Raw genomic sequence first — 12,966 nt, forward strand, 5'->3', positions numbered from 1 at the left:
AGTCGGGTTCGTCCCATATATATTGCTTCACTTGACTAGAAAACTGTTGTCGTCTCTTCTTAGTCCAATGATTTGGGATCGCACCTTTGGCCAAATAGTTAACGTAATGAGCATACCAAGGGGCAACATAAGTAGAAACGGCCAACAATTGTTCATCGGGGAACCGTTCATTGATTTCACTTGCATCATCTACACCTTCCAACGGGATTCGGGACAAATGATCCGCAACAACATTCTCACATCCCTTTTTGTCTCGGATTTCAAGATCAAACTCTTGTAACAATAAGACCCATCGAATCAACCGCGGCTTTGCATCCTTTTTCTCCATCAAGTACCGAACCGCACTATGATCCGAATAAACCACTACCTTGCTTCCCCAAATATACGAGCGAAACTTATCCAAAGCATACACCACCGCTAGTAACTCCTTCTCGGTTGTGGTGTAGTTAAGTTGCGCTTCGGATAAAGTTTTGCTTGCATAGTAAATAACCACCGGCTTCTTGTCAACCCGTTGACCCAAAACTGCACCAATAGTGGTATCGCTTGCATCACACATTATCTCGAACGGCTTTGACCAGTCAGGTGGTTGCAAGATAGGCGCTTTGACCAAATGTTCCTTCAAAACAGTAAAAGCTTGCATGCACTCATTAGTAAAGTCAAACGGGACATCTTTTAATAACAAATTGCATAAGGGTTTGGTGATAACACTAAAACCCTTAATGAAACGTCGATAAAAACCCGCGTGTCCCAAGAATGACCGTACACCCTTAACATTTTTAGGAGGTGGCAACGATGAAATTACCCGTATCTTTGCCTTATCCACCTCCATCCCTCTTTCCGAAATCACATGTCCCAACACAATGCCTTCTTGCACCATGAAATGACTTTTCTCCCAACTTAGCACTAAATTTTTCTCAACGCACCGTTTTAAAACCTTTTGCAATTCGTTGAGACAAGCATCAAAAGTAGTGCCAAAAATGGAGAAATCATCCATGAATACTTCGAGCGACTCTCCAACCATGTCCGAGAAAATACTCATCATACATCGTTGAAAAGTTGCCGGAGCATTACACAAACCAAATGGCATTCGCCTAAAGGCAAAGGTGCCATATGGGCATGTGAAGGTGGTCTTGTGTTGGTCATCCGGGTGTATGGCAATTTGATTATAACCCGAATACCCATCTAAGAAGCAATAATATTTTTGACCCGACAATTTTTCAATAATTTGGTCAATAAAAGGTAGCGGGAAATGGTCCTTAGAAGTGGCGGCATTCAATTTCCGGTAGTCAATACACACCCGCCACCCGGTAACCGGTCGGGTGGCAATTTGTTCACCACTTTCATCCTTGACTACTTGAATGCCGGCCTTCTTAGGCACAACTTTGGTGGGACTCACCCAAGCACTATCCGAAATCGGATAGATGATTCCCGCATCCAACCATTTAATTACCTCTTTTTTTACTACCTCCCTTAGGTTCGGGTTCAACCGCCTTTGAGCTTCTCGTGTCGGTTTGGCATCTTCGGTTGTGATAATTTTGTGCATGACGATGGATGGACTAATTCCTTTGAGATCGGCAATCGTCCATCCAATAGCACCCTTGTTCGCTTTTAACACCTCCATCAAGGCTTGCTCTTGTGCCACTTCCAAATTAGAGGCAATAATGACCGGCAAAGTGTCATTATCCCCTAAAAATACGTACTTCAAGTGGCCCGGCAAGTCCTTGAGCTCTAACTTTGGTGGTTCCTCCAACGATGGTTTTGTACCCGAATCGATTTCCACCGGTAGACCCTCGAATTGATGGGTCCATGGTGGTCTACCTTCTTTCATCGCCATCACATCTTGTGCTTCCTCTTCAACCCGTAGTGCATAAGCATGTACCTGTTCAGAAAAGTCACACAGGCAAATATCCAATCCATCCTCCTCATACTCATGCGGGTTGCATCCATCTACTATGTCTGCCATAAAACACTCATCAACACCGTTAGCATTAGAATTGTTAGTAAAAACATTCAAACGCATTTTTCGATTTCCAAATGCCATATCAACCGTACCAAATCTACAATCGATAATAGCATGTGCGGTGCTTAAAAATGGCCGACCCAAAATTATGTTTTGTTGTTGTTTAGGGTCCGCCGATGAGTAGTCCAAAACTAAGAAGTCCACCGGGTAATAAAACTCATCAATTTTAACAATAACATTTTGAACCATACCCCGAGGCAACTTATGAGACAAATCGGCCAAAACAACCGTCGTCTCCACCCTTGCTAATGGACCAAAGTCATATTGGTCGTATAAGCCCCCCGGTAAAATGCTAACTCCGGCTCCCAGATCTAGCAACGCCTTAGCCATTTGAAAATTACCCACTTGTACATTAATCAATGGCGTGCCCGGATCTTGGAGCTTAGGAGGAAGCTCCCCATTCAACACCGCACTTACTTGCCCGGTCAAGTCTACCCGCTTAGGCACTTTCTTTTTGTTTTGCCTCTTTTGTGTGCATAATTCTTTTAAGAATTTTGCATAAGCGGGAACTTGTTTTATTGCATCAAGAAGTGGGAGATTTATTTTAACTTGTTTGAACATATCCCACATTTCCTCTTTTTGAGGACCTCTTGACACAATAAAATTTTTCTTTCCCGGGTCAAGTAGGGCCGATGGGAATGGAACTTGACTCGGTTCACCCTCAACTTCTTCATTCTTTTCACTTTCACCCAAACCCGGTTTTTTATTAATTGGTTCTTGTGGTTTAACCGGTGAAAGTTCATCATCACTTTCCATTCCCGTGATATCCTCAACCACCCCCTCGACCAATTCGGGTGACAAATTGGCCTTAAACTCTTTCCCACTTCTTAGAACACTAACATGGTTAATATTAACATTACCTCGTGACGAACCATGTGAAGGGTTTACCTTAGTGTCGCTTGGAAGTTGACCCTTACCTTTCTTTAGTTCCGCCACATCGGTTGCTAATTGCCCCATTTGAGTCGTTAGTGATTGGATGCTTTTATCACGAACCTCGTCTTTTTGCATTCGCACTTCGTCTAATTGGTTCCGTTTTTGCATCTCCATTTGCATGCTCTTTAGCATCTCCATTACCTCGTTTCCACCCGAAAATCCCCCTTGTTCTTGACCCGTTTGGTATTGTTTTTGATACCCTTGGTTATTCCCGCCTCGGTTGTCACACCCCAACCAATGGCGGAAACATCGGGATGAGACGAAGTGTGAAGATTGCTCGAGACATCATAACGCTATTTGTGACAATAATTTAATAATCCAAATTTCATTTCCAAAATAAATTGTCAAAACATTACAAGAAAAGCAAATAACAACATTGTTCAACATAACATAAACAAAATTGATACAACACTTTAAACCTAAACGTCTAAGTGAGTATCTAGGCATCTTTGCTATCCGTTTTCATTTCATCATCATCAACCTGTAACATGTTTAAAAATACAATTCAATGCAAAAGCAAAGGCGAGTATACAAGTTTGGTACGTACATAGCATAAGATAAAAAGTGTGAACAATTCCTCATGGCAAGCATATGATTCAAGATAACATTAAATATGGCATGTGTCTAACATATCAAACCAAGAAAACGCAATATGCTCAAGACATAACCTCAAGTTTACGGGCGGGTCGTTAATCCTATAGCGCTACATATGTCAAGGTTTGGCTCGTACGAAGTTAATGATAAGTTCAACACATAAGAATAACCCAAGTTTAAAGTATCAAGCCATCACATATACAAGCATGTTATAGGAACGTTCATGTGTTTAACAAAGTGTTCATGTGTAAGTTTTCAATAGGTAAACATGTTACACCCCAAAAGTGGTAAAAGTAAAAAGGGGAAATACGAGTATACTCACAAAGTTTGCATACGTTTTCCGATTATCCAATTGTTGACGAGTAGAGATTTAGAGTCCGAATGTATAAGGGTTAAAGTTCAAGTATGTTTAGAGTCGAGATTCGGTGTTTAAAACAACATAAAAATAAGATATGAGAATAACATGGAAAATAATCATTTAGTACATATGATGCTTGTTCTTGACACTAGGAAACTCGAAGGAGTTTAGATGTTTTCATGGAACAAGGTTCCATTAGAATCGTGACAAGTTATCATAGTCTAGGATGATGTAATCTAGTACCCCGACATATGAACACTAGTTCATCATCAAAGATTCGATTATTCGAATAATATATTTAGGTTATATAATATATGTCCAATAGTTCAAGCATGAGGTAGAAGATTAAAATCTTCATTTTGGTACCTCTAAATGTCATAGAAGTCATGTAGGAGGTAGGAAGATCAAGTCTTCCATTTAGGCACCTCTATGTGTTCACCACTACACTTGATGTAAAAAAAACAACCAAGGAGGGTCATGAACATACAATAAAGAATAAGAAATATACACACTAACTAAGAGAAATCATCAAATCATGTGAGGATTGTATGTTTGGACAACCCAAGTTGTTCCATAATCACTCATGTATCAAAGACAAAGTTTGACATGACTTGTGGGTTAAAAACCCTAAACAAAACACCAAGTTTATGAGGTTTAATCCTCTGATTTTAAATGTCTCAACCTTGTTTTTAAGCTTAACCAACCATGGGATAAGTTGTAAGCATTAGGACATAGGTATGAGATGTGTTGGACACAAGTTGCATAGGTTTAAACAAGTTTTTGATGAACATAAAAACAAACAGAAAGTTTATGGACTATTTCGGGGCATTTCCAGGTCTGATTTCTCCAAGGAGAAGTCTAGGAATCGAACCCCATGATTATACAAGCAAGTAGGAAAAAGAATCGAGTGAATCGGATAAGAATTGAGTGAGTTATGCTCATTTTCGTGAAGGGGTGTCAATCTACTCGAACCCTTGCTTTCAGCTACGGTTTGGTGGATGTTTTGTGAGTGTTTAGGGTTGCAAAAGTGGTAGGGAGGCTGGTTATAAGTGGTATTTATAGGGGGAAGGATTAGAGTTTCAATGGGTTGGGCTTTAGAAGTGTTTAGAAGGGGTTACACCTTGAAACTAGCCCACAAAACCCAACTATATGGGCTGAATTTTGCTGAATTGGGGCTGCCATATTTCTTTATTTTTTTATTTTTTTAAAACATTATAATGAGTAATTTTGTTAGTTAAGTTGTGTAATAATGTGCAACAATGTTTCCCCTAACTTGTAACAAGGTGAAATATGAAATAAAACATGATTTAACTAGGTAAAAAGTGTAATGTACAAGTTTTATTTACGAAGCAAGTTCCGTATTTTACAACGATTACAATGAAAGAATGGTTATAAGAACACAAGATTTCCAAATTTAGAATTTCACGTAAGGTTTCTAAATGTAGGAAGTTTGAAAACGCAGGGCGTTACAGTCTCCCCTCCTTTAGGAAATTTCGTCCCGAAATTTATTTAAGAGGAAGGCTTGAAAGAGTTTTTGGCATAAAGGTGATCATTAAGAATTGAAACTTGGGAAGTTTGAAAGTTTTGAAAAGTACCAAATTTTGGAGAACATCAAGGTAGATTTGCAAGGGGAAGTTTTTAAGGATAGTATAAAAAATCATACTTTCGTAAAACCTGTTTATTGAGAGGAACGAAAAGGTTTGTTACTTTAAATAAAGCAATAGAGAGATACTAAGTATAGTTACACAAGAATCAAGAATAGGGAGGCTATTTTATAGGTAATGAGGTAAGTTAGGACTCAAATGTTTAAACAAGCTGGATTGCGAACGAGTTTTGTATAAAATAATACGAGTATAGAATGAACGAATGGCTCTTAAAGAGTACAAGTATGTGAATAGCATAAGTGTTGGATAGATGAACGTAGTGTGTTAAGGATGAAGTCTCGTCATGAATAATCGGATATAATGCGTTTGTGAGTTGCGTGAAGTTGTATTAGGTCCAAAAGGTCTGCAACACACTGAATTTCTCATGGCACGTTTTACGAAAGTTTGGTAACATGGTGAAAACCCTTATATATAGGAAGTACCAGCGGCGTATCCACCATGTTTTGACCACGTTACGTCCGTTTTGTCTTCGGTGTCATGTTACGTTTCGTGTATTACCATACGCAGTAGCGCACTCTATGGTTCTCATACGCCTATCACTATAATCCCGTGTGCACCCGTGATTATTTTGATCGTCGCATGGTCCGCATAGCTTGTACTAGTTGTGTATGAATCAGGGTATACATAAAAAGTTTAGAATGTGTACGTACAAGAATATAGTATATAAGCAAGTCCATGTTTAAGTATGTGTGGGACCCACGCAAGCGAATCCCTCAGGTTACGCTCGCGTATAGGTACGAATGTATGAACCATGAGTAAGGATGAAAGTATGAGCATAAGTTTAAGTATGAATACGCATGTATGTATGAGCATAAACATAAAACGTGTAAGTAGTATGTGTATAAGCAGAAGCGTAAAACGTATAAGTAGTATGCGTATAAGTACAAGCATAAAACGTATGAACATAGGTGTAGTTATAAAAAAAAAAATAAATATTGCGTATATAGTGTACGTTGAGGCATTGCGGATTAGAAAGGCTAAGTATGTAGATACGAACGATATAAATGGTGTTATCGCGAGATATCGACTAAAACGTGTATGACGATGTGCATGTATAGTTGTTCCAACAAAACGTTGAGTTTATCGAATCAAAATTAGATTGAGCCTGGTTTGAAAGGTAGAATATAGTTTGTATATGTAAAGGAACATAAAGTACTCGTTGGTTATGCAAAACGTATTTTGTAACAAATAGAAATGCTAATTTTGTTTAAAAGGGTTTACGTAATCCGAAAAAAAATGGTCGGTCCCTATGAAGTCTTCTTGCGCACGTGTTTTGTAAATTGGTGTAGGAAAAAGGTTTTCGTTAAAAAGTAAGTTCGTTTCATCAAAGAAGAAATTATGAATTTAGGAGGTTCTTGTGAAAACTAGGATCCTTAGAAGAGAAATTTAGCAAAAGGACTTAGTGATTAAAAAAATTAACAAATGATTTGTTGATGTTGAAAAGGGTATTTGGTAAAACAATCATATAACTTCTATAAGATCTTATAAGTATTTGAGAAAGGTTTGTTGGATTTTGATTAAAAGTAGAAGGTGAGCATGTTTTAGTGATTAAGTCGAATATGAAGTTCATGGGCAAGAGTTTCATTGAGCCGATTAAATTGATAGGTAGCATTTCGTAAGGTTTTGAAGTTCGAGCAATAAAACGTTTTAAGACATGATTATGAATTTCGCGTATATGAGTTGAGTGAAAATAGATTGTAGAATAAGAAGTACGTTTGATAAAACAATGCATTTTGAAATCGGTATGAGTGGGTATTTTGAATAATCATAAACAATTTGGGTATAAAATATGATCGAGTTTGCATAATAAGATATTTTTGAAGAGATGTTTTGGTAACGTTCACCTAGTTAAGGGAATCACCCCTAACTCGTTGGTGAGGTCGTTTTAAGGGAAGAGGGGTGGAGTCAATCGTCAAGGTAAGGAAGTCACTCCAATCTCGATGATACCTCTCCACTAGTTGTTACAAGGAATATGAATTTAAATTATATGAAAATCATGCATATATAAATGTATCGAAAAGGTTCGATATGTTGTGCGTGTGAAAAGAGAAATCAAAGGTAAACTCGAGGTTGAAAGATTGCATCGTATAAAATGAACAATAGAAACACATGTTTGACCAAAGTTTGGAGTGTTCCAAATGGAACTTTGACTAACCAAAGTGGTCGAAAAGTCTTTTGAATTTGAGAAGCATGCTTTGGCCTAATAGGTAAAATACTCTCGCCGACAAGTCGGTTAACGGTATTTACCCTTCCGGTTACTACATGTCCCAAATCAATCGAAGTTTCGAGACTTGGCGGGATTTATAAAAAAAAAATACCAAGGAGTGGAACTAGTCGACAAGGTGCGGGTTTCACCCCTAACTTGACGATTTCGTATCCTAAGTGTGGTTGGTACTCGTCGGGTCAAAATTTAATTTCGACATGTTGACGAGGGTCCACTAGAATTTGAAATTTGAGTTTTACCATTAAGATGTGGATTTCACTCCTAGCTTAATGGCGATATCTCGTGTAAAAAAAGAATATGTAGATTGAGAGTCGTTCACCAAATTGTGGGTTTCACGCCTATTTTGGTGAATTCGTCTCGAGTGTTTACGGATTTAGAATAGTCGAGTAAAATGCATGAGGGAAAGAGTATGTTAAAGGAATAAACAACAAATATAAACTCACAATGAAGCATATTAAGAATAGCACATAATGAGTGGGACAATAAAACATGTATTAGCACATAATAAAGCAAGTATAGCATGTCAAGTGTTAACACATAAGCGACATATATGCTTAAAAGATCAAAAGAGAATAAATAAGAGCAAATAAGGTAGCATGCAAGTAGTTTCAAGTAAAACATAAGAATAAGGCACTAAAACTATAGACTAGGCTAAAGCATTCCTACTTTTCCTAATTCCCTATAGTTATGGCTCTGATACCAATCTGTCACACCCCAACCAATGGCGGAAACATCGGGATGAGACGAAGTGTGAAGATTGCTCGAGACATCATAACGCTATTTGTGACAATAATTTAATAATCCAAATTTCATTTCCAAAATAAATTGTCAAAACATTACAAGAAAAGCAAATAACAACATTGTTCAACATAACATAAACAAAATTGATACAACACTTTAAACCTAAACGTCTAAGTGAGTATCTAGGCATCTTTGCTATCCGTTTTCATTTCATCATCATCAACCTGTAACATGTTTAAAAATACAATTTAATGCAAAAGCAAAGGCGAGTATACAAGTTTGGTACGTACATAGCATAAGATAAAAAGTGTGAACAATTCCTCATGGCAAGCATATGATTCAAGATAACATTAAATATGGCATGTGTCTAACATATCAAACCAAGAAAACGCAATATGCTCAAGACATAACCTCAAGTTTACGGGCGGGTCGTTAATCCTATAGCGCTACATATGTCAAGGTTTGGCTCGTACGAAGTTAATGATAAGTTCAACACATAAGAATAACCCAAGTTTAAAGTATCAAGCCATCACATATACAAGCATGTTATAGGAACGTTCATGTGTTTAACAAAGTGTTCATGTGTAAGTTTTCAATAGGTAAACATGTTACACCCCAAAAGTGGTAAAAGTAAAAAGGGGAAATACGAGTATACTCACAAAGTTTGCATACGTTTTCCGATTATCCAATTGTTGACGAGTAGAGATTTAGAGTCCGAATGTATAAGGGTTAAAGTTCAAGTATGTTTAGAGTCGAGATTCGGTGTTTAAAACAACATAAAAATAAGATATGAGAATAACATGGAAAATAATCATTTAGTACATATGATGCTTGTTCTTGACACTAGGAAACTCGAAGGAGTTTAGATGTTTTCATGGAACAAGGTTCCATTAGAATCGTGACAAGTTATCATAGTCTAGGATGATGTAATCTAGTACCCCGACATATGAACACTAGTTCATCATCAAAGATTCGATTATTCGAATAATATATTTAGGTTATATAATATATGTCCAATAGTTCAAGCATGAGGTAGAAGATTAAAATCTTCATTTTGGTACCTCTAAATGTCATAGAAGTCATGTAGGAGGTAGGAAGATCAAGTCTTCCATTTAGGCACCTCTATGTGTTCACCACTACACTTGATGTAAAAAAAACAACCAAGGAGGGTCATGAACATACAATAAAGAATAAGAAATATACACACTAACTAAGAGAAATCATCAAATCATGTGAGGATTGTATGTTTGGACAACCCAAGTTGTTCCATAATCACTCATGTATCAAAGACAAAGTTTGACATGACTTGTGGGTTAAAAACCCTAAACAAAACACCAAGTTTATGAGGTTTAATCCTCTGATTTTAAATGTCTCAACCTTGTTTTTAAGCTTAACCAACCATGGGATAAGTTGTAAGCATTAGGACATAGGTATGAGATGTGTTGGACACAAGTTGCATAGGTTTAAACAAGTTTTTGATGAACATAAAAACAAACAGAAAGTTTATGGACTATTTCGGGGCATTTCCAGGTCTGATTTCTCCAAGGAGAAGTCTAGGAATCGAACCCCATGATTATACAAGCAAGTAGGAAAAAGAATCGAGTGAATCGGATAAGAATTGAGTGAGTTATGCTCATTTTCGTGAAGGGGTGTCAATCTACTCGAACCCTTGCTTTCAGCTACGGTTTGGTGGATGTTTTGTGAGTGTTTAGGGTTGCAAAAGTGGTAGGGAGGCTGGTTATAAGTGGTATTTATAGGGGGAAGGATTAGAGTTTCAATGGGTTGGGCTTTAGAAGTGTTTAGAAGGGGTTACACCTTGAAACTAGCCCACAAAACCCAACTATATGGGCTGAATTTTGCTGAATTGGGGCTGCCATATTTCTTTATTTTTTTATTTTTTTAAAACATTATAATGAGTAATTTTGTTAGTTAAGTTGTGTAATAATGTGCAACAATGTTTCCCCTAACTTGTAACAAGGTGAAATATGAAATAAAACATGATTTAACTAGGTAAAAAGTGTAATGTACAAGTTTTATTTACGAAGCAAGTTCCGTATTTTACAACGATTACAATGAAAGAATGGTTATAAGAACACAAGATTTCCAAATTTAGAATTTCACGTAAGGTTTCTAAATGTAGGAAGTTTGAAAACGCAGGGCGTTACATCGGTACCCACCTTGGTTATTGTAAGATGGCCGTGAACCAAAATTACCTTGGCTACCTTGAAAATTCGGGTTCGCTTGATTTGACGGGTTCCCATATCTAAAGTTCGGATGGTTCCTCAATCCGGGGTGGTAGGTGTTTGAATTCATGTTGTTGTAGTTCCTACCACCTCCTCCTTGACCTTGACCTTGGACCGCATGGACTTCCTCATATTGCCCTTCCAACATTCCTTGGCAATTTTCAGCCGCGTGACCTATCTCATTACACAAAGCACACACATCATAAATTTGGTTAGTAGTTTGAATATTACCGTCGTCTATGGCATGCACTTGTGATCGGTTAGTTGTCGGTCGGGCTCTCCTCGAAGCTTGGGCTTTCCTTTTTGATGTAGTTGCCATACTTTCCAAAAACTCTCAATCTTCATTCTCATAATTCGTTCCAAACGTCCCTCCGGTGATAGACATTAAATCCCGTGCGTCTTCGGCACTCAACCCCTCATGAAAAGCGTTCATTAACTCCCATAACTCAATCCCATGATGAGGGCAGTTTTTAATCATCATGTTAAAACGCTCAAACGCCTCATGGAACATCTCACCGTGTTGTTGTTGAAAGCTTCTCAATCCTTTCCGCGCATCATTAGTCTTTTGGGCGGTGTAGAATTCATCCAAAAAGGTTTGTTGCATCTCCCCCCATGTATATATTGATGCCGAAGGCAAAGTGTAGAACCACTTCTTTGCCTTATCCTCCAAAGAAAACTGAAATAAGACTAACTTGACTTCATCGGCCGAAAAACCTTGACTCCCAAAAGTGTTGCAAATTGAGTCATAGGCCTCTAGATGGAAATACGGCTCCTCCGTTGCTAACCCTTTGTACTTCGGTAAACTTTGCAACGAGTTTGTTCTTACTTCAAAAGTTCTCCCTTGGTTGTTGTGAGGGATAACCACCGGTGAAGGGTTTTGAGTAATGATTGGCCTGAAATGTGCCTCTATTCCCCTTGCTTGTTCCCTAAGATGCCTTCTTAGAACACCCAATCGACCCCTTGGACGAATAGGACCCATTGGTCTTGGTATAGGCCCTTGTGGTGCAATTGGTTGTTGGGGCATCGGTGGGTATTGATTTGGCCTTTGAAATTGTGGGTATACATGTTGTGGCCTAACTTGTTGCAATGGAATAGGTTGTTGGATTGTTGGTCCTTGTGGTCTTGGCCGAATGTGTTGCGGTATAAGTTGTTGTTGTTGCATTCCACCAACACTCGCCATCCCTTGAGATTGACTTTGAACATACCCAAAATCCCCTTGATCACCATAATCTCCATAACCGTACCCATCATCTTCATACCCCTCAAAGTCTTCGAATCCCTCATCATAACCACCCCCTTGAATTCCTGAAGTTTGCCCAAATGGAATGGTCGAATACTGAAAACCCGACTGTTGTTGTTGTGGTCTAAAAGATGAAGTCGTATGCACGATAGTTGAATTGGGTGCAATGGTGAAGGTAGACGATGATTGACCCGTAGTTGGGGGAAAGAAGTGAGATAATGGTGGGATTGTGGTGGATGGATCGTAAGTGATGGTAGGCTCAGTTTGAGTGGTGATTGGTTGAGTGGAGTTGGTTGGTGTAAATCCAGCAGTGGTATTAGGTAATGTAGTGTTTGGTGATGGTTGGGTGGAAGTAGGTATGAAGGATGAGGTTGTTTGACTGGTTGTAGGTGGAATCTGAGAATCAGCCATGATGTTTCTCGGTGTAATGGGTGAAGTGGGTGAACCAATGATTTTGTTTTCTCGCACTAAAACTCGGTTTTGTCGTAAGGTTCTTTCAATTTCCGGATCAAACGATAGCGGTGATGACCTTTGAGAGCCTCTAGTATGCATACACCTGAAGTACCTGCACACTAAACACAACCAGCGTAAACCCGAAAATAACAAACAAAACTATTAAACTAACACACGTTGCGCACTACTCCCCGGCAACGGCGCCAAAATTTGACGTGATGTCGTGGGTCACGCAAATTTAATCCCTAAACAACTGTAGTTAGTGGTAGTAGGGTATCGAACTCAGGGAGTATGTGGAAAATGTGTTGATTGTATAGCTTTGTAATTAAACTAAAATTAAACTAAATTGCAGAAAATCAAAATTCGAGATTATGGATTGTTGTTTTAGAAAACTAATTTAAGAACTAAATCAAATCAAAGTTGGTTGTAAACAATTAGGAGAAAACAATGATCACCCTAGGTTTCAGTTTCTTTAAACAGTTGTGTGCAATTTCAC

General features: G+C 38.3%; 1 non-coding gene across 1 annotated transcript; it reads left to right on the plus strand.

Annotated features, from left to right (window-relative positions):
* Positions 1-11,226: 11,226 nt before the first annotated feature.
* Positions 11,227-11,332, plus strand: LOC118481508. The gene has a single exon (XR_004865717.1). It is a non-coding gene; the product is annotated as a small nucleolar RNA R71 (small nucleolar RNA).
* The last annotated feature ends 1,634 nt before the right edge of the window (positions 11,333-12,966 follow it).

This window comes from Helianthus annuus, chromosome 8 (assembly GCF_002127325.2).
Source record: "Helianthus annuus cultivar XRQ/B chromosome 8, HanXRQr2.0-SUNRISE, whole genome shotgun sequence".
In the NCBI taxonomy this organism is placed as follows: domain Eukaryota; kingdom Viridiplantae; phylum Streptophyta; class Magnoliopsida; order Asterales; family Asteraceae; genus Helianthus; species Helianthus annuus.